Here is a 23,246-nt window from a genome sequence, read left to right on the forward strand (position 1 = left end):
TAAATACACCATTCACAATATTTTCGGCATCTACTGCACCACCAATGGCCAACCTCTTCAGTATCATATGAAGAAACATACCCATGTTGGGTTAGATACTGGAGCTACAGCTTTGAAGTGGATGGTGTATGCTAGCATCTTCCTCTCCCCAGCAGATTTTTGGCTCCGCAATCATACAACCCAAGTGTGTGAGTCCTCAGCACTTAGGCAGAGAGGCAGTAGATATATCACTGATAATATCATAACATCCCAAATTCTGGTTGGCTTACTCTTTGTTCTCCTTCCCTGTAAAACCGAGATTAAGCCATAAATCTGACTTAGAATAGAGAACTTCCACTGGTCCAACCAACAATCTTCCCTTCTTTATCTATATGTGGGTCTCCCACAGCTTAACAACTTTAATACGGTGCCCAGGAGAATATGCTTCCTAGTAAGACAATATGTGTTGTTTAGAAATGATTCTAAGCTCCAAAATCATGGCTTGGATTAAGGGCAAAAATAAGGTATTTTACCATTTTATAAATCATGCTTCTACTTTTTTGTCTGACGGCACTGAAGTAGTGGTATGAGGAGGGACTGCTTGTAAAGAAAAAGATCTTCTATCAGAGCTGCAGAAAGGGCCACCTCAAAAAATGAGCAGCACAAAATGTAAGGTGATGATGTAACCAACAAACTGCTTCAAACTGGAAATCTGAATTAATTTGGAAATGAAGTGTGCCATCAAGAAGGCAGGGAAACCACGGTCTTTTCTGCAGTTTACAGATCTAGACAATGATCTGTTTTGCCTGAGCTTGAGAAGTGAAGCTTAGGTTGCTGGGTGCAAGCTGATACCTGTGGATACAACAGCTCACTGCTGGCTTGCCCAAAGATCTCCATGCTGTATAAAGTATGCAGATGGTCTGGTCAGACTTCCTAAGGCTCCTTTCTGCATCTCTGTAGGCAGACAGTCAGGATCTTCTCTGCAAGCAGGATGCCTGAGAAGGCAACCCAAAGGCCAGGAAGGCAACCTTCCTGAAAGTCTGTTGCAGCAACTGAATGAGGATCAGCCTTTAGATTTTTGTTGCCTGAGTCCTCAGGCAGTATTACCATGTTTTGTGAAAACCTCAACACATTCACCCCCAGCATTATCCCTAACTGAAGAGGGGACAGAAACCCATTTGTTCAACTTTTGTTCAGCTTGCAAAATTATTTGTGCTGCCCGTGTATGAAAGAGGTTTTGCACAATGTCAGGTGGACCATCTCCCAGATAACACAGGGGACTTGCTATGGAAAGCTGTGCTCTTCTCTCAGCTGAAGCACGTAGGTTTTGTATCCCCGTGTGACCCCAAGGAAATCCCTTGCCATTTCCCTTAGTCCACCTGTAAAAAGGCAATCACAACTCCCCTTTTCCACATGGGTTGAAAGCACCCAGGATCGGGAGCAATCCCTTACACCCATGTACAGCACCTGGCCCTACAGCAGCCCAAGGCATAACCCACATACCAACAGGACCTGTCGCAAGGAGAAAACCAGACTATTGCACCCCCCAAACTATCTTCATGTAACTCACATAAATTGTTGGGGATTTAAAGACAAGCACATGAACTATGAACTTCTCAGCCTCCAGTCTCACAGCAGATCTGCAGGACTCAGCTGCCCAACTCGACCTCTAAGTGGTTGCAGTCACAGCTAATGGCTCTGTTCTCCTCCTGCATAAACAACCTGTAGTAAAACCAGGGCCGTTCATGGCATGGCCAAGAAACCCTCATGCTTCTCCATCTTTTAACTGGGATTTGCTCCCACTACAACCCCTCTCAGCCAGTTAAGTGGCTTGCTGTTACTGTTTTGCCCCAAATGACATCACTATTTGGCTTTCTGAGCATACCTCTCTGGCTCTAACCATCCCCCTTGGCTCTTTTCCCTGTAAACAGGGCCTGATTAATGTTGCAGAAGAAGGGCTGTGAATCACGTATTCCATTCTCTTATGGGAAGTCAGAATGTCAATTTTTCCTAGTTTTAAGTGCAGTGAATTGGGATATTTAATGCAGAATCCTTAGCAACGACACAGAAACTGCAGTCTGAGTCCACAGCTGCAAGCTTCCCAACATACTTTCTGTAACAGCAGCTGATGAATCACCCACTACAAGACATGCACTCTAAAAAAAAAAATAAAAAAATAAACAGCATTCACCGATGGTGCCTATTATTACCCAGCCGCAAACCCATTACAAGGATATTCTTTGATAAGGAAAAGGCCCTCACACACACATCCACAAATCTCTATCTGACTGTTTAAAGGCTGAATGGAAATAGTCCGACAGCCACAGATGTTCCCTCTGCAATCCTGTGTGGCAGCGTTTTACTGCCCACAGTACTCATCACTGCTAATGTTTCCAGCTGGTGGCCAAAAGCCGACACTCACTCTGAGCTTTTGCTTTGCAAATGCAAAGAAATTAAAAACAAGGGTTTGCAAAGCAGCTCAGGAACCTTGCTACAGTCTCTTTCCCTTCTCTTTTTCACGGCTATCTTTCTCACCTTTACAAAATAAAATGACAAATGAAAAAATAAAGCATGGCTTGCACCAGTCTTTTAAATGGGTTGTGTACATACTCAGCTTGAACAGTACAGTAAAGCTCCAGAGGAAGGATGCTGTATAGGAAAGGCTCAGGGAAAGAACTGGAGGGCCGCACTGTTCTTAAAAAGCATCTATCTGACAAGTGGTACAACTAACTCTCTGGCACTTTTCATTTCCTGCTAGTATTATGACTAACAATGCAGCAAATGAACCAGAAAAAAAAAAAACCAAAACAGTCAGTAGTTAAATGAAATACAAGGGCACTTCTTTGCAGGAAGATTATTTTGATCATATACAGAATTTCAATCATATACAGAATTTACCTGATGTGGATGATCCACCCTGGCGATAGACAAGAAAGTCCAAAATTATTTAGGAGCCCAAGGAGCCCACCGAGGTACACTGAGAAACAAGCTCCTAGATGTCTTAAACCCAAAGGAAATTCTACACAAGCATGAACCTTTCCTCGACAGAAATTAACTGAAGTCTTAGCTAAATACATGTGATGACACCTTCACAGGTAACAGGGTCAAGAGCTGAAAAATAATCCACGTTAACCTCAATACCATCACTGAGGATTGCTTACAGTGCATTACCAGTGTTTATTCAGTATATGAACCCTATTGTGCTAGGTGCTCTAGAAACACACCAAGTATGTCTGACCCAAAGCTACTTCACACATCAATATCAATGCAAGATATTCAAATGCTTATTTCCTAGCTGTGGCATAAAGATTTGAGCAGGGATGTAACTTCAGGAAAGTCCCTTCAATTCTCTGGACTCCATTTCTCATAATGGAAAAAGGAAGAAAATTTTTTCCTTTCCCTCTTCATACTGCAAACACCTGGGAGCTGGGGCAGCCTCTGACAGATTTATCGAGCCCCTGTGCAAACCCACCCAAGAGCCAAGCAGTTGTTTCAGAGCACACCAGGTGTGTTGCACTTCATGTGAAGTGGAGAGCTGGCCCAGCTTTTCACCCCCTCGGTGTCGTGGTAGCTAGTCATAGGGCCTGGCAGAGGAATGAGGACGATGGAGATAGCTTCTGAGATTTACCCCACAGCAAAGCAGGAGGCAAGAAGGCAAGTCCTGACTGACTCCTTCAGCTGCATAGGAGTTGGGGTAGACTTGGTGTGTTTCATCTCCAGGGGCCAAGCATAGGGAGGGATGTAGGAGGGGAGGTGGAACAGAGTGGGGATGTAGGTACAAGACTGCAGGTAAGTATCCTCATCACTCAGAAGAAGGTCTTTGATTTTTACAGGCCAGTGTAAGCTGGCCATACTAAGACAATTGAGGTCATCATCTCCGCTACCTGTGGCTCAGGATTTGAGGCCCGATTAACTCTCTTTCTCTTCAAATATGCAGCCTGGCACGGTTTGCAGGTCCCATTTGCATGGCAGCTTCTCCGCTACCAAAGTCAAGAGGGACTTGAAACCTTGAAAGGAATAGCTAGAGAGATCTCAGAGAGAGATGATACCAGCCCACCTTTCAAACCTGAGTTACATAGCATCTGCACAACCTAAAGCCATTCCCTTCCTCATCCCATCATCTCTTGTTCATGACCAAGTCAAGGGGACTCATCTGTCAGGAAAGGGCTGGTAATTTGTCTAACTTGAGAGGTCTTCCTTCAGCATCTTTGAGTTGTCCAACAGGACATCTGTAGTGGCTGTGGGACCAATCTCAGAGATCCAGACTGTTGGGCCAACTTGCCCACTGTTCATCTCAGGATGGTTAGATGCTGTTAAAGCAGCAGTTTCTGTGTCCTTATTGCCAGTCTAAGGCATTTGAACCAGTTCTACTGGGTGGAATTGGAAACCAGATTTTCCTTTAGCATTGCCTACCAGGAAAACCTCATTTGCTGCCTCTGTTCCTACCACAAAAACTTCCTTCTCTGCCTCTTCTCCCAGCCAGTGACCAGTCCAGACTGGGTATGCAAGAGCAGCATAAAAATTTTTTGCACTAGGGCAAATAACTCTCAGTTTTAAGAACAAATAAAGCCACATGGATGTAAAGAGCAACATTGCTGCTCCATGCTAGGGATGTAACTATGCTGCCCTCCATTTGCATGACACCACCCGCTCTTGAGTAGGTGGAGGCAAGTATCCAGTTGACTCAGAGCATCGTTCTGCACCAGGGTGAAAATTTAAGGGCAGCTGGAGGGACGAGAGGGGAACTTGCCTTGCTAATGAATTTGTTGTGTTGATGTTGTGCGGGGGGGAAAAATAGCTGTAGGGTTTTCTTTAGAAGCTCTGTGTTCATAGAGGGCTATGGAGGTGGAAAGAGGGGGAAATAATTATTAATTCATGATTGCTATCTTCAGTATTTACACAAGATAGGCCACACAAGTTTCTTAATAATGGAGGCACCTCAGTATTTATTTATTGTTGATTTGTGTGAAGTGATTTAGAAACCATATGGTCTGGAAGTTGTTACAGAGCAGAAAGGTAACTTTTTTTCCCTAATCCAAAGGAAAAGGCAGCTGAAAGAAACAGAAGGGATGGGCCTCATCTCACCTGCTTTCCAGCTTCTTAAAGTCTAGGGCAGAGACAGTCTGTGGAAGTAAAAAGGCAACACCAAAGAATGACTCCTCTGACCCATGCCACATCCTTAGCTCCCCACTGCAGGTACAGCAATACCCAACAGCAAGGAAGCCACCGAGCAAGGTCCATCAAAGCAACATGACACAGGTTTTCATTCTGTGGAGTATGCCAGAGACCACACCACCCCCTCTCCCCACCACCCACTTTACCACAGCGAATTTGGCTGCAAAAGTGAACACAGAAGTGAGCAACCAGGAGGAAGGTGAGAAAGGTGCAGGACACCTCATGGAAGTTTGGCTCCTGATATTCTGTGTGGTGGCTGTGTCCCTGCTGCACCTTTTTCCAGCTGTAAGATCCTGTGGGCAGGCAATGCCTTGCATCTCAAGTGCATCCACCACCTGGAGCACTGGAGCCTCAATTCTGGGGGCAGCCTCTGAGCACCAATCTTAATGACAGTAATTTTAATAACCAAGATATCTTTGAAAGGACCTGGAACAAGGGGCTGTTCTGCATCCCTCTGGATTGTTTTTGACTATTGGCCACTTGTAATAAACTATTAGGGAACAAAAAGCAAATGAAAAACAATAGAAGTAATTATAAAACTGGATGAATGTTTCACTTCAAATATTATTGTCTCTGTGAAGATATACAGCATGGATGTGTTATTGCAAAAAGAAATATGCATTGATCTCTTTACCAGGAAACAGGTATGACTGTATTATGTAAATATTACTTCATTTACTGTCAACAACTGTAGGCTTATTTTCACTTTGCAAACAGATGACAAACGTGCTTGGAGTCATACAGCATCAATCTTAAAGCTGACAAGGATCCCTCATTTTGCAGCCAATTTTTGAAAGTCAAAAGGCCAAATTCAGACTTGGGCTAATGCCATTCACTCCAGCAGGAGTGAGATGCCAGATTCTCAGCATTAGTGTAAATCAGATGTGCTCTATGAACTTCAACGGCCAAAGAATTCGTTCTAAAGCTGTTGACTTCAAAACTACGTTTGGCCCACAAAGCTGAGGCACTGGGTGAGTGTGAGGTCTGGATTCCCCCCTGATGGGAGCAAATGCAGCCCAGAAGATTTCTGTAGAAGTTAAATATCACTCACAATACTCCTTGAGACGTCATTTGAAAACTCCACTAACTCTGATGTGGTTGCTAACGCCAATGGAAAACAGAGCTAAAGTGAGAGGACATAACAAACTGTATCCTTTCAGGCCTGCAGCCTGGAGATCACCATGGGAATGGCTGCAGCTCCCTCACCCAGTCCACCGCCACCCACTGGCTCAGGTTAGACTTCCTGAAAGAGGATGACTCTAGCTTGGCCTTGAACTCGTTAATCCCCAAAAGATTATTTTGGCAGTCATGTAATTCCAGTGGGAATCATCCTTTAGATCCTCTTCCTGCTCTCCTCCCTGTGTCTTTTGCCAGAAAAGATAATTTACCCTCCAGAGTCTCATCTGTGAGAAGGGGATACCCAGCCAGAAGTGCACATCCAGCTCCAGATCTAGACCCAGGGGAATTTGAGAAGCAGACACTTTTCTCTGGTGACTAATCACCCTGTGATATCACAGGTTAACTGAGATCTTCCTTCTCACTTTTACAAGAATTACTCTTGCAAAACGCAGCAGTCCCCAGGCTCATATAGTCTTAAGCTGTTCAACGAGACTTGGCTGGTCAAAGGGTAACACTGCTTAGACCTGGACATGTCTTTCCTTGGTCAGACTGTCCAACAAAGTCATTCTCATATGATTTTCTTACTTGGTTTTGAAATGCTCTTGCATGATGCTAACACAATGTATGGGGTTTCCAAAAGGCCTAATCTAACTTTCACGATGTCCAGTTGCCAAAATTTGGAAGAAAGTGTTATGGTAAGACATACCAGGGCATGAACCGTGCCAGGGTAAAATACTGGGAGGAAAGACATTTAAAAGGAGGGAAGTGAGAGCCAGCTCAGGCACAGAGATAAAAGAGAAGGCTACACCATGGACCTGTCAGCTTTTATCCTGCCCTCCAGTATATGGTACATTTGGCAAAGCCACAAGGACTATGTCTCTCTCTCTGATTGAAAATTCTGTTTGAATGTGGGGTTTCCTGGCTATTTTGAGCCATAGACTGCAAGAGGTGCCAGAGAAAAATATATGGCACAGACTAATAAGATCTATTAAAGCAGAACATATGCGGACAACAGAGCAGTCACCTCCTGAGGCAAAAGAGTGTTTTCAGTCTGGACTGTGGGTCCTGGTAACTAAGTAATGAACTCCCTGGTAGACATCTCTCAGAGCACATTAGGAGTCTGAAGGCATCAAAACATGAAAAAGGCAGGCTGGAATAGGGATTGCAAAGAAACAATACTGTTTGCTGGAGGACAGACCATGATGTCCTCATCGGGCTTAGGCACAATTCCTGGAGGGCTCAAGAGGGTGAAGAACGGGTAATAAAGAGGATGTTGTTTGTCTTATCCAGATCTTCTAGTAGATTAAATACACTGAGATGGTTTTCAGAATCTTTGAAGCCTTCTCTGTTTCTTTGCTTGCACCATCACTCATCCCAAAATAGATGAGCAGACACCAAGTACGCCCATGCTCCTAAGAAGGCTCCAGTCTATGCCCAGAGGCTGCTTAGGAGCACAGCAGAACTACTGTACCTACAGGGATATTGTTCTTCTGGCATCAAAGTTAGCAGTGATTTGTTCATTGGAAACTTCAGGAATGGGATTCATGCAACCGGAAGAAGGTTATCATCTTGGCTGATCTCCCCAGATCTTCTTTGCAGTCCATGGAAAGAAATGTCCAAACCCCTAAAGTTAGAAGAAATTAAGTCTGCCATGGAAGCTTTGAGGAGCAGATCATAAAAGCCCCTATTTGCTTCTGTTGCCTCCTGTCCCCTTGTAACTTAGAATGGCCAGGAGTTTGCAGTTCAGGGGACACATGTAGGATGTGGAGACAAGAGAGGAGAGAGGTTCCTCAGTGAGCATTCAGCTGAAGAGTAGTAAGAGGCAGTAGGAACAGGAATATGTGTGATAACCCTGTTGGGGGCTGAGGTGGGGCCTATTTAAAGGATATATGTGTCAAACGTGAGTCCAGCCCTCAGGGAGGGTTAGTCTGTAACATATAAAGAATGTTAAATCCTTTACCCTGTCCTTTAAATATCCATGGCCACTCTGAGCCAATGCCTTTCCTGAGGACATCACTCCACCATGAAACAATGAATTATTTTTCTTCTTCCTTTTGCATTCCCTTCTCTTTGGTATTGAGGGAATCAGGATACCCCACAATCCTTTTACCGAGACCATGGAGTTTTCTCTCAGCCATTTAAGACAACCAGGGCATACTTTGGAAGAAAGTTGACCTTTCCTCTTGCTGGACAGGGACATCTAGCAAGGATGGCATTTCTGGTCTGGAAGTGACAAGTATGTCACGCACAGCTGGTGTTTGCAAAAGGGAATGAGTGCTTAAAGACAGCAAAAAAGCATTGGTCTGAGGAGGCCTCGGGTCCTGTGCGGCCACTCCCGAGACAGTGCTCACTAGAACAGGACTTCTACATTTTTGCCTTGTTACATGGATTCATCCACATCACACCATTGTGGTTTGCAGAGTTCATCACTGTCAGGAGGTGACATTACAATTTAATGCTGGAAAGGCCACAGATTCCGAATGTCCAGGCATCATGATCCCAAGCAAAACTCAAACCTTTTTATCAGTGAGGTTGATTCTTACAACTACCCTTCATTGCCTTCCTCTGTTATCCACTCTTTTCCTTCTTTCCTTCTACCTCTCCACTTTCTACCCTACCATCACCAGGATTGGAAAAAATAATTAATACTAATTTCTTGAAATGCAGTGTGTACCACCACACTGTACAGCAGTGGTTCAGAACAGGTCCTGGGAAAATAAAATGGCCCTATCTCTCAGGGAAGAGTTGGGAGGGATTTAGCAAGGGATCACTTAGCACTTGAAGCAAAGCCAGCTCACTGGTAACAAAAACTAAAACAAACCCCGCACCTCCTTAACATGAGCCCACTGTGACTTGTGCATACAAACAACAGGATTTGCATTGGCAGATGTCATGTATGCCTGAGTACTGAGCACAACTAGGTTTGCAAAGAGGCCAGGTTGGAAAGCAGAAGCCTCACCCAATAAAAACAATGAGGATTTCAGTAAGAAGCTTCTTTTTCCAGGGTATTGGGTCAACAGTGAAATAAATTGTGCTAATATGGGAAATTTTTACTTGCTATTCCTATGTTGTCACAGCAAGAAAACCAGAGTGTGGGTACACCTATTCTAAAGCAGAGCTTCAGGATTTCAGTTATTTTAACCTGGAAATGAGGCCAGTAGAAAGCAGAGTTATCTGTACAGCATCTGCACAGAAAGTAAAGAACACAGCTATTTAGTGTAATCTCTCTTCAGATAGATAATGCCTTACAGGACAAAAGGTCACTGATAGAGGCAGCCACCAGCCCCTTTTCTTGAAACACACTGGCTCTGCTTCCTCAGTGGCTTCCCATCCAGATAATACCCAGCCTTGCTCTCACTGCTTCAGGCTGCAAAGAAAATTTCACCTTGGACAGCACAGCCATATGACGCCCAGCCACCAGCTCAGCCGGTACCAGTTTCCAGGGCACAGGTAGGAAATACCACCATGTCCCAAATGCTGCAATTAGTTGCCCATGCCTGGGTTATAGTCCATCCTTTGTGAGCCAGGCTAACCTGTGATTATGAGATGAGTAAAACTGAGAGACCTAAATATCCCGTGACCTTTGTCTTTTGGTCTGAAGCACTAATGCTTAGCCCACGTGTGTTCAATACTCTGCCTAGGAAGAAATGACCTCATGGTGGGAGGTGGTGGACTGTGGCACACCCTAGTATGTGTCTCCACTGGCTGTGTGTGCTTGAGCTTTCCCTCACCACCATCACCTCATCCTTCCCCTCTGCAGAGACCTCTGGACTCCAAGACAGATGTGTCTGAGTTTGCTGAGACAGTGTGGATGGGTCAGGACTCAGTGGCAGGCTTGGGGTGATGCCAAACTTGCTACATAGATGAACACTGCAATCACCGAAGTAGCACTTCAAATTCCTTCATCAAATTTAACCATTTTCCCTGGGTGCCCTCTGCCACGGGGCTTCTCATTCCTGCCTCACCCATGATTCCCAGTGCCACCCCCTTCCTCCTCAGAATACCCCCAGCCTCCCTCCTCCCTGAGGTTCAATCCGTGCTGGGGGCCTCCCTAGGTAAACCCTGCCAGCGATAACCACCACCACTCTCCAGCTGCTTGTACTGGATTAAATACTTCAAGGCTGCTCTGAAAGCCCACCTCCACATATCCCTTTCCCTCAACTGGGTAGCAATAATCCTTCCCCAGCTTCCAGATCTCCCTACGCCTTGGCTGGGGAGTCGAGGGCTGGAAGCTTGCTACCAGCACAGTAATCTTTTCCCAACCATGACTGCAGAAGGGAATTACAATTCCCCTGGTACAGCAAGGTCTCAATATTATCATCTTCTGTTTGTCCTAAACCAAAGACATGCTAGTATGGCTGAACTATTCTGTTTGTGCATGTGTGCATATAGTGTATAGTAGTACAACAGCATAAATTTTAATTTTAACTACACAGATATGTGTGTTAAGATTTGTGTATGTGTGTGTGCTTGCCTGTGTGCGTACACACAGCCCTATAGTGAGTGTGATATATCTGTATGCTATTTTTCAGCCAAGCTAGAAGGAAAAAATTCTTCTGATTCCTTTCGAGACCTGAACAAGCCCCCGCTGCTATTGCATTCCTGCACTCCGTATCCAGGCGTTGTCAACAGCCTCATTGAAAGTAGTAGTTTTCCTGCACTCCCAGAGCATCTCTGGAACTAGCATCTGTGGTTTTTCAAAGAAAGGTCAATACACAGATCCATAATGACAGTCATCGCATCCAAAGAGAGAATTATATCCACATTGACTCCAAGGATCAGACTAGAGACACTTATTTTAGCCACACAAAGGTGAGAGTCTAAACTTAAGTTGTTTTTGAGGCTTCCGCTTTTAAGGGAACAAACACTTGCAGAGGGCAACCCACCATCTGCCAGTGCTGGTGTCTAACAAGCCTGGAAGCACCCTGTAGAGGTACCTGTCTTTCTGCAGGTATGATGGCCAGCTGAGGTGACACACCAGCCTTCCACGTAACTATCACTTAAGATCAGTCCTACCTTGGCTGGCAAAGCATGGGAACTGCTGAGCAAAGCTTAGGTCCTCTGAAAGCCACTGTATTATTTCAGCTTCTAGATCAGATTCTTTCCACCCTGAAGAATGCTGAGGATGAAGGATGAAGACAGGCTGAGCATTCCCCTTTTGCATTTGCACGGTATCTTCAGCATCTTCCAAAACTGGGCCTTAAAGTCATCTCATTCCTCATGGTGAGCAAAAACTGGGTTGCCAGCCACCATAACATACCTTGCAGCAACAGTATTTTCTATAAAGATTCAGCTCTTCTTCCCAGAGAACTGTCTCACACTTACCTAAAAATATTATACATTTTTTAACCTTCTTTTGCTGCAGAGAAATCCTGAAACAAGCAGGACACAAATGTAAATATCTGAAGACAGAAGGCAAAGAGAAAGATCCCTGAAATGGAATTTTTTCAGCAGTTTCATGGCTTTTAACCCACTCTTGTAATTTTGAAGAGCTTGGCTTGTGATTTCTGGACCCCTGGAGCGAGCAGTACTGAAAGAAAGAGGTGCATTCAAGGTCCTCTGGATGTCACAGCTCTGAAACATGCCCTGAGGAAAGAGGGGAGGGGACCAGTAGGGTACAAACCACACTGTTAAAAAATGTATCTTCCTTGTCCCTTTCTCCCCACTCAGCCCCACTCCTGGCACGGGATACTGTCTCTTTTGAGAGGCAATACTTTTGTTTGAGCTGACCTTCAAGCAGATGTCCCTGCAAAAAGGTAACTCTGGGAAGAAATGCCACAGAAAAAGAGCCCCACTATTGAAAGGCATGTCTCTGAAAAGCTGAACAGATGGCCCTGGAGTCTCCCAACTCCATGGTGAGGACGCTTGGCAGCAGAATGAACGCTGAGAAAAAAAGGAGCTGATTTCATCGGCTGCTTTATCTGGTCGAGCCGTGTAACTTTGCATTGGGTTTCTGCTTTTACCACCTCCTTTCCTGGAAAGTGCAATAGCTCTTTAAACAAACTCCTGACAACAACAAAATCCTTTCATGGGCTCATGTTCATTAATCAGGTAGCCTACTTCTTACATTTCTTTTTTTTCTCCAGGCCTGTTTGCACCTTGCCAGTGTGATCAGCTGCAAGACACTACCCTGGATCACTGCATGTGTTTTCTTTTAGAAATCATCCAGCACGGGAGTCTATGCAGGCATCACTGCCAGTCCGGGAGTAAAAATGTGCATATGTGTCAGTGCATGGGGAGACTGATAAAAACACCCCTCCTTTTTTTCAAACAATTAAACATTTACAGGAGACTGAGTGCAGTTCTCCCTCTCTACTCCACCTTTTTTTGAGTCACGTGAAAAGGTCACAAGGAAGCCTCAGGCAGATGTTACCTGAGTATATAGGGAATGCTGGTAGGATGCATGTACCTCTGGTTTGCAGAGTCCTCTTCAATGAACACCTCTCTGTACCTGGCTTGCTCATTCTGGCACTGCTTTTCTCTGTGTCCTTGAGCAAGTCTCTTAACATTTTCATTTCATAAGATGCCATCTAAATATTTTTGTACGCTGGAGCTTTGTTCTTTCTCTCTCAGTTGCAAGCATGGGGAGGGCTGGAAAACACCCCTGCTTTTTTGGTGTCATGGGAGGTCACATATACTTTTAACAGAGTGAAGAGTACCCTTCAGGGAGTGGAGAGAAGGGGAATAAACCCCTTGCTCACCCCATCCCTGCCATCAGAGCTGAGCACTGCATGACATTGGCAGAGTCTGCTGGATAAACCGGGAGCCTGGGACTCAGCAATTTTGGGGATGCTTCTTGCTCTGGTGATGACCTATGGAGTGACTTCATCCCCTTTTTCTCCCTGCTGCATGGTGGGTTTTCCCAGCCCCCAGCCACAGCATTTGCTGATGCCTCCAGTGCATGAGACTCCCCTCCAGTGAGTTCCCGCTTCAGTGTCGAAACCTCCCCAAGGAGAGGTTTAATCCCTGTCACCAAAACAAGACTCTGTGTGTTTGTTTTTTCATCCTGCGTAACTGTCAGGATTAATGTTGTTTAAATGATGTCAAACAGCCACTGGTTGGTTAGCAATGTATTTACTCTATATGACTTTTCAATGGAGCCTTAATATTTTACCACAGGAAGCAGAAAAATAGAAAAGAAAAAAAAAGGCCTTAAAAAAGAAGACAAGAGTAATAAATCCCAGAGTTACTATCCCTAAACTGTTTTTGTTTAATCACAAAAGCACAAAGAGCCCAGAGATTCTGATAATGAACATAAAATATGGTTGCCATTAAAAAAAAATTCCCTGTCCTATCAATTTCAGTTTACTCCACTATAAATCAATGAGCTACTTAATCAAATATTCTCCCACTTTAATTGTTTTATCTTGCTTCTATGTTAAATTTCAGTGACTTACTGTGGACACCAGTCTTCACATTATAGAAAAAAAATGACAGTGGATTGGCCCTAATTAGTGCAAAATTCAAACACTGGTTTAGAGCATTAGCTATATTAAAGTAAGATCCTGCAATTTAACTGGTTCAGTGAAACCAATCCAAGTAAAAGAAAGAAGAAGGGAAAAAGAAGCCCTAAGTTGGATTAGTAAAGTTAGCCATTTATCTGTTGTCAAATTCTGGAATGAGTTCCCTTCATTTTCAAAATAAGAATAATTTTTAACAAGTCTTTTGAAAACTGTCACTGGGTGTTATCCCATGAAACATTAAAACTCAGTTGGGGTGTCCTTTTGAGATTCTTCAGCCTTGCCTCAGTCCACAATGACAGACACTTGTCTGAACTAGTCCAGCATTTCCCATGAGAAAATATATCAACACAGCATCTATAAAAGTCTGGGCTCAAACTCCAGTGTTTGCCATGAAGGGCATTACCCTCGTATTGTGAAAAGACAAGAAACTGTCCCTTGTGAGTCATTTTCTTCTGTAAATAGGAGGGGAAGCGTTCTTTTGTGTTTAGTTTTGTTTAATTCTCTGTTATCGATTGATACCTTCTTGAAAAGGCCACAAGGGATACTTTATTAGTTAGCGTTACTGATTAAGTATTTGTAACTGTGATTTGAGGATGACCTTGAGTGATATAGATGTATGCAGCATGGAAAAATATAGACGGAGGCATGAAAATGCAGTTGTCTTTGCATGGAAGGTTGTGTTGGCACTTGCCCTGGTTCAACAGCTAATAGAGGGTGAACTGTTTTTCATCACTGACATGCTCATGTGTCCAAGCACGTGAGTGATCTGCTAGTCTACACAAGTTTCTAATGGGCACCCTTCCTGAGGAAGGTGTCAAGGTATGCTCCAGGTGCAGACTGAAGCATGCTTTGGATGTCCTAGCTCCCAAAGCCCATCACATCACAGGGGTGACCATGGTAGCCTGGGGAAATCTGCTTTCCAGTGCATGCAGGGGTGGATGAGGTGGTCTGTCCCCTAGCAGTAACCCCCTCCTGCATCAGACAAAGAGGGTTGCAGACCAAACGCTGCTTATGCAGCACCCAACATCACAGGGCTGGAAAAGGAACAGGGTGCAATACTTGCCTACCTCCAAGCAAATGGATAAAGGCAAGCCAGTTTTATCTAACAAGCTTCTGTACTACGAAAAATTTCAAACTCATGAATCTGAGGGAGATAGTAGGGACCCTCATTTCAGCCACTGCCAAATTTTAAATCCAGATCAAGTCTGGGTTTTAACCAGCAGTGATGCGTTGAGATGCTAGGTTCCAGGTTCTGGTTTTCTAAGCCACCCAAGTACAATCATCTGCATCGGGGGAAGGAAAAAACCCTCCACAACATTTACATGGAAGCTTTTGAATTTCAAAGATCTTTTTTAATAAGGCAAGAATGAGGAAGTCTAAAGATGTGCATATCTGCTTTACAGTTGTTAGCCTAATAAATGCAAATATTTCCAGCAGCCAAAGGTTTTACCCTGCAGTTTTACCTGCTAACATTTCCTTGTTTTGAATTATGTAGATCAGAAATGGAGGAAAAACATAACACTGGTTCTAAGGGTATAGAGCTGTCATCTAATTTTAGCTAAATGTTCTCCAAAGCAGAAAGATGCATAACTGTGGGGTAAAATGCTAGTGAGGTTTTTATTTTTTTAAGGATCTGTTTACAGCTTTGCTAGCCAAACTCAGGGAGAAAAAAAAAAAAAGAAAAGAAAAAGAAACAACACAGGCAATGTTGAATATTTCAAAAGAATCATCCGGTAAAAAATACTGGGTCTCAACTTCCAAAATGATTTGGTTTTCAAATATAGGTCAAAATCTCACCTAAAAAAAAAAAAAAAAAAGGTAATATGCAAGATGCCAATTGGCTGTCCTAGCTGCGTTAAGTGATCCTTGACAATGATTTCTGAAACTAGTCAGAGATTTGGGGTGTCTGCTTGTATGTTGCCAACCTAAAACTTTTTATCAGAGCCCGGATTTCAGAAAGGGGGCACTCAACACTCAGAAATCAAATTCATGAAGGCATCTAAGTTCAAGCCATTCAAAATCAGAGACTCTGAGAATCAGTAATGGTACTTGGAAATTTGGGCCTTTGTATTCCCACATTCAAAGTCTAACTTCCAAGATGATACCAACATCATTTTACTAATCCAGAAACAGGTCACAACCTGGAAGTAAAGCCCTGCAGATGCCAATCTTCTTAGCAACACATGATCTGTAGATCAAAGTCATATTTATATTGCTGTCATTTGAAAATAACTTCACAGATGTGAATGAAATCTGCATTAAAGTTGATGAGATTAAAATTGGGGTGATAAATGGAAATTATTAAGGAGGATGGGTAGTGGAAATCTTACATTTGATGGATCCTTGCATCAGATCTATGACTGTTGTTGCTGCTGTTATCATGGTTATTGCTTTTGTCATCATCTCTAGCGGTTCCAGCCAAGACCTACCAATGCTGTTTCTACTCTACACATCCATGGCAAGACACAAGCTCTGTTTTGAAGGCTGAATGATCTAACCATTCTGCAGGCAAAGAAATGGGTGGTATTTATCTCACCTAGCTTTAAACATTTGGATATGAACTAGTAGTCAAGGTTTTCTTTACAGCCACTGGAGACAAATAGGAACTTTCTAGATCATGATTCCTCTGCCCAAAGTGAGGTATCCACCTTAGGTTAAAGCAATCTGGATTCCTGGAGTGTCTCTTTCTCCTCAGTGACTACAGGGGAATCTAAGATATTTCCCTCCATGTTGTAAACAACCAAACAGAAGATGAATTCTGTGCAGGAACTAGTCCTGAGCCTGGGCTCAAGCAAGATGTATGAGAGAAAAAGGGTAAGGTCTTGCTTTCAGTCCATTGTTTCACTTATTTATAAAAAAGAATGGGGACAAAAGTGCCTTAAAAACTAAAAATTCAGGATTTTTCGGCCTTTATGGAGCAGTCACAAGGCTATTTGCAGAGGAAACCACTTACCTTCTTAAGTCATGTACACCAGAGAGTGAAGGTTAGTAGCAAGAAGTGAAAAGTCGCTTAAGATGTATGAATTTCTTCTGCACCACAGGGCAATATGCCTTCAAGTGCACTCATACATTCAGACTCTGTCCAGAGTGTCCCCTTGATATTTTTGTGTGAGACAGGCCATACAAAACTACCCTTATTAGTAAGGCTGAGGGTCAACAGCTGGGCATCCACCCTTAAAACACAGAGTGGACATCACCAAAGGCAACTTAGAGGTATATAATCTGTCTCATTGGGCTGTAACCACTTCTGTATCTACATAGTGTGGCTGTAGGGAGCTCTATGGCAAATGCATTTCCCCATCCTAGCAGCTGGGGTGGCACCAACGAAGAAGATGGCCCAGCCTTCAATGAGACTTTCCCATCTACAACCTCTGCTGAAGTCCACAACTCATCTACTGTTTTTCACTCTAGGTCACAACTCCTCAGCTGCCTGCCTGAGGCAAATCTGTATTTTCCATGTAAAGTTCCTGAAGGCTATAACTCAAAAGCCCATTCCCTGAAAATAAGCACACTCTACTACTAAACTGTACTTGTTCTTCTCCAAAAGTGCCTGAAATATATCCATTTTTCAGCCCTTAGCATTTGTGACTGGGAGGAGTCACATAACTGGGGGAAGCAAACAGGTTCTGCACTGCCATTTGTTAAGATGTTGAAACAATTTGGAAAACTCAGAGATAAAAGCTGTAGAAATGCAAGATACGATGATATAAATTATTTCCTTAACACGTCAGACAGGAGCAGTAAAGGCCATATATGGTTGCAATTACCACATCCGTGCTTATCTAGCAAAGGGAGGCTGAGATCATGTTATAAAAATTAACCTGAGGGACATTACAAATGTTGCTTCTAATGGAATTTTATGATCAACAGCCATCTATAATATTTGAATAACTCAGAAAGATTTGTTCTTCCAGCAATGCTTAATTTTTTTCCTCCTCTACCCAAAACCAGTCTTTCAAAGAATGTGCAAGGCAAAAGAAAAACTGACCTTTCAAGCTATAGGAGTGGGAAACTTCACACTGATGTTGTTAAAGCTGATTTAAGTAATGCAAAACAAATTATTTCACAAATGCATATGTTAAAACTCTAAATTGATATATCAAAACCACAACCTGAATATAGCAATTTGTCTCTTTTTTTTTTCTTTCTTCCTTCCCCTCCCTGTTGTAGTATATTCCACAGCTGCCTGTCAGATAATACACTGATTGCAACTTTCTTAATTTACAGAGCCTTTAAGTCTAATCTCATGAGCCAGCCTAAAGGGCTTCTTCATCCATTGAAATGCCAGAATAATTGAAATTGTCTTCAGCTGACAGTCAGGCAATAATGAATATTTTACTTTGCTGATAGCATGTCAAGGTTACATATAGCACTGCTACAAGACCTAATCCTGCGGATCTCAAGCCAGGCTCCCCAGTATGGCATGTGCTTCAGGGTTTTTTTGTTGCTTTTTGGGGTTTTTCTCCTCTCTCCATGGATCAGTGTGAGCAGACTAAGATCAAATGTGCTAGTGAGTGGTACAGGGTGACCCAGCTGCTGTTTGAACAATGCCACCATGGGTTTTTAACAGCGCTCTAGAGGCAACTGACAGTCTGGGAAAGGTTTTATTTAAAGGTTTCCCTAAAGGGAAAAAGGAGAGGGAGGAGGAAATGCACAAGGAGTCAGTCAAAAAAGGGGATGGGAGGAAATCTGTGGTATGGCATGAAAGAGGCTTCTGTGTGAACCCAACCTGAATGAACTCCTCAGGCTTCCATTGCAATCACACACGGGCATTTCCTGATCCAAAGTCAGTGCCTGGTCAATAGAGTATTAATGGTATTGAGATCTACAGAGGCAACAAAAGGGATGAACATTACCCTGTCAAAGGAAATAAAGCATGTTTGAGAGTTGTGCGCAGAAATACAGGCAATATGGAGACAGGGGTGACTCCGAGTTTCTGAGTCTGCATGTACTCAGACTTCAGCCGTGCAATATCAGCATATGCACTGTATCAGAGACGCATTGGCCACACCCAATACAGTCATTTCCATAGGAAAGAAGCTTAAGTCCATGTTCCAGAGGCAATCATGCCATGCATGGGCAACTGGGAACCCAAGATCCAAGGGTATATGACAACCCATCCCATCAGGCAATTAAGATGAAGTCCAACAACAGAACATGATTATATTCCTCCTGCTCCATGTCTCATCTACGACAACCTCTTACAATGAGTAACTTATAAGAAAAAGGAAATGTCATTTCCCCACAAACAACAATTTGTGGTTTGTGAACGTCTTGAGCCATGAGTGATTTATTTGTTGTGAAGGGCCTCAGTGGGTTTTCCATGAATTTATCCTACCAGATTCTGAATTCAAAGAAACTTTCAGTATTCATAAAATCCTGCAGCATGGAATCCCCCAGTTTAAGTGATTTTCCCCCATGTTTAAGAATAAATCAATTGTTGAGACAGTAGTTGTTCTGTGATATCTGACCCTGAGCCCACAAAACTGTCTTCCCCATATCTTGAAAAGACAAATGTCAGTTGCCAAATCACATGTACCCTGGATATTTCACTCCAACAGAAAACATTTATTTTGATATGGTTTTATTTCAACTATATACACAAAGACAGTAAGAGAAAGAAAGCCTTGAATGGAGGAAAGGACGAGAAGAAAGAGGGCAAAACAAATCCTGTTTGGTGAGAAATAACATGAAACTTGGGGGCAGTCTAATTTGGCAGAGCAGCTTCTGCATCCTCAGCAGTCTGGAATCTGCTGGGTTTGATGGTCAGCCAGTTTTGCACCTGGCCACCCAAGGAACCATAGATCCCAGGATGTCACAGGCCAGTAAGAGAAAGCAGCAATCGCTGGATGATGCATGCAAATATCCAACAACCCATATGCAGCCCTAAGCAAGCTGGTCTGATATTACAGCTGATCCTGTGGGGAGCAGGAGGTTAGATAGAGACCTCCTGAGGTCCCTTCCAGTATGAATCATTCTATAGTCCCATGATCCCGGGAGTCCAAGGGCACTTGGCTGCCAGGCAACCTGCCAGGCCAACATCCTTGGAGGCAAGAAGCTCTGGCAGGAAGCTAAGGGGGGAAAACGGGCATTAGCTCTGGGAAAGCCATCACTGAAGAAGCACAAGGTCTCTGCAGAGAGGCCAGCCTTTCACTGAGACGTCCTGCAGCCTTACCACCAGGGAACAGTAAGCCTCTCAGGAACTCTTACAGAGAATTCCCTCTTTCTTCAGCACTTCTGTGGGACCAGCAGTTGATCCATCGCTTCTATTCAGCCTTAACACTGTGCTTAATCATATGCTTTCCTCCAGCCAACCATGCGCCCCGAGCAGCTTCACACAGCTCTGGGGCAAGATGTTATTCACCCGCTTTTCACCAGTTTGCCAGTGCCAATACCAGTGTGAACAGATGCAACCCCACTTCAGCTGGAACAAGGCCAGTCACTTTTAACTTTATCCACAAGAGGATCTTTAGCTCAGCTGGTCCTGGGATCTGCAAGTTAGAGAACGCAGGAGCTCATCCCACTGATCCCAAAAAGCAACAGCTTTCAGTGAGGTCAACAACAGCAAGTTAAGAGCCTCTTCTACTAGCGAAGCAGCAACTAGATGAGCATACATTAATTAGGGAAAACAAGATAATCAAATAATTGGGTGGGAATAAAACTGTTTTAAGAGCTCCTTGCTTATAGTGCCCATGCAATAGAATTGAAACTATAGGAATTCGTTTACTGATAAGATTTGCCTTTGACCAGACCTGTAAGAAGGAGTCAAGTTCTTCGCTGTTGTAACTTCACTGACTTTACACCAGTGCTTAAATTTAGCAAGTTGCCATGATAATTAAGTCATCTAGGAGAAAGCTGAGGATGCAATAAGGAGTCTTGATTATTAATAAATCATGACAATAGCCAAATCTGTGGGTGTTCAGCACCCAGCATACAGGGTGCTGCATCTAGGCAAAATATGCTGTAGACTGATGGTGACTTCAGCCAGTGACCTTCCTGTTGGCCAGAACAGTTTAGGCTTAAGCTCCAAAATTAGCTTTATTTTCCAATAAGAAAAAGAAACTGGGGCAACTCCACCCAAAAGAAAACAATTCTGCCCTCCTGCAAATTAGGCAGCTGGACCCCCTCAGGGAAACAATTCCTTCATACGCCAAGTAACTCCCGTCTGAGCCCTCCTTCACCTTCCTGATCTGGAAACCTTTTAAACCTTCAATCTGGGAACCAGCTCATCTCTCCCCTGATAGCTCATCCCCTACCTTCCCTCAGGGCTCATTCCCTTTACTTTTACCTACTTATCCTCGCAAACAGGGTCAACTGTCTTCAGGGGTCCTGGAAAAGCCCCTACCCTCTGCTGTAGTGAGATTATAATTAACCTCACAAAAGATAGATGGGAAACAGAGACAAGAAGGGAATTACCCCAGGTCCCCAGCACAGCCAGGAATGCAGGCCCTGGGTCCCAGCCCTGTGTACCCTTCACCCTGCTTCTTCTGTTCCGTCTCCTTTATCTTCATCTTGGGCTGCACTTCTGGGCATGCCATGTTTCATACACCTAGATTTTTAAGCATATAATAAAGAGATGGCAGCATAACCCAAAAAAGAGTCTATGGTCAAGTCCTTTTGGCTCTTTGGATGGGCTTTCCGGTACCCTACCATGTAACAACACTGGAGCATACAGGAAGATGTTGCTCCACACAGCTCTAAAAGCCATCAAGTCATCTTTATAGCCTGACTTCTAAGAACGAGATTGCAACTAACAGTCTTGCCTGTCATTCCTTACTGGACTCAGTTCAACCCAACCACTGTTTAGAGATTTTTTGGTTCTTCTGGAATGAGACCATGCTTGCTATTCAATGCCTGAACAGCTGGATGGTCAAAACTGAATAAGACCTCAATAAATAAGACAGGAATCCCTAAACACAAAATACAGCTGAGCAAGTGCTTGCTTTCTTAATGGATTTGCTTTTCACTCAGATTTTAATTTGGAAACTCCATCTGAAAAGATTCATAAAGTGCTGGAGGTGCTTGACATACACTTAAAAGCTCCAGGCCAGATCTTGCAGCTGATAAAAAACACTGCCAGCTCCAGCAGCTTCAGTGACTCAGACCCCACCTCAGAACGCAGGGAGAGTTAGTGAGGATAAATCAGTGAATTTATCAGTATGTCCCCTTCTCCTTAAACCCAAACACACTTGAACTGATGGATTGGTCCTTTCATATCCTTCCATTATTGTGTCTCTATAGCATACATTTGTGCTCTCTTCACTATATAATAGATACAACTAATGAACAGATGTAAGAATGCAAATATAGGTGGCACATTTGTGTGTAGTTATCTATGCACACACACATAGGCTATCAGCCAGCAGCTCAGGCCTGTGGGTCTGTTGATCCTGCACTCCAATTGAGGATTTGATTTATTCCTAGTAAGGGAAAAAAAATCACCTCCTTTTATTTATTTTCATATTAATAATGATGAAAAAAGGTTCCTGTGCACCATTTCTAATACAATTAAGTATATTCAAGATCACAAAATAATATTACAATAACCAGATAATATATACATAAAGAACTCACTTTAATCCAAAAAGTACAGAGCTAAGGATGGAATTAATGCATTATCTGTGCCCATTGTGGCTGAGTATTAAAAGCTATACCCTGCCAGAGGAGGAAAGAGCAACAGAGCATCTGTCTTACGTTACACCTCCTCAGGTCCTTCAGGATGTGATGCCAACAGTATGATGGCCAGCCTTTTTGTGGTGATGTTCCATTTAAGGAAGGCAGTTGCTGTCTTTGCATCACTGGGTCCGGTTCTTCATCTCCAGCTCCTGGACCAAATAAAACACAAAAAGGAAGCCCACAGAGGGTGGAAGTAAGAGTAGGTAACCTGTCAGATAAATTGTCCAAGCAGCCAGGAATCAAGTTAGGAAAACTAAAGCCCTCATAGAATTAAATCTGGCCACAGACGTCAAGGGCAACAAGCTTCTATAGGTACATCAGTGCTATAAGGAAAATTAGGGAAAATGTGGGCCCTCTCTGGAAGGAAACAGGAGACTTAGTTATCCAGGATATGGAGAAGTCTGAGGTACTTAATGACTTTTTGCCTTGGTCTTCACCAGCCAGTGCTCCAGCCACACTGCCCAAGTTGCAGAAAGCAAAAGCAGGAACTGGGAAAATGAATAACCACCCACTACAGAAGAAAATCAGGTTTGAGACCATCTAAAGAACGTAAAGTTGCCCAAGTCCATGGGACCTGATGAGATACATCTGTGGATCCTGAGGGAACTGGTGGATGAAGTGGCTAAGCCACCATCCATCATATCTGAGAGGTTGTGGCAGTCTAGTGAAGTTCCCACAGACTAGAAAAGGGAAAACATAACCCCATTTTTAGAAAAAGAAAAAAGGAAGACCCTAGGAACTACAGGCAGGTCAGTCTCACCTCTGTGCTCAGCAAGATCTTGGAGCAGATCCTCCTGGAAACTATGCTGAGGCACAGGGAAAATAAGGAAGTGA

Source organism: Falco peregrinus, chromosome 6 (genome assembly GCF_023634155.1).
Source record: "Falco peregrinus isolate bFalPer1 chromosome 6, bFalPer1.pri, whole genome shotgun sequence".
In the NCBI taxonomy this organism is placed as follows: domain Eukaryota; kingdom Metazoa; phylum Chordata; class Aves; order Falconiformes; family Falconidae; genus Falco; species Falco peregrinus.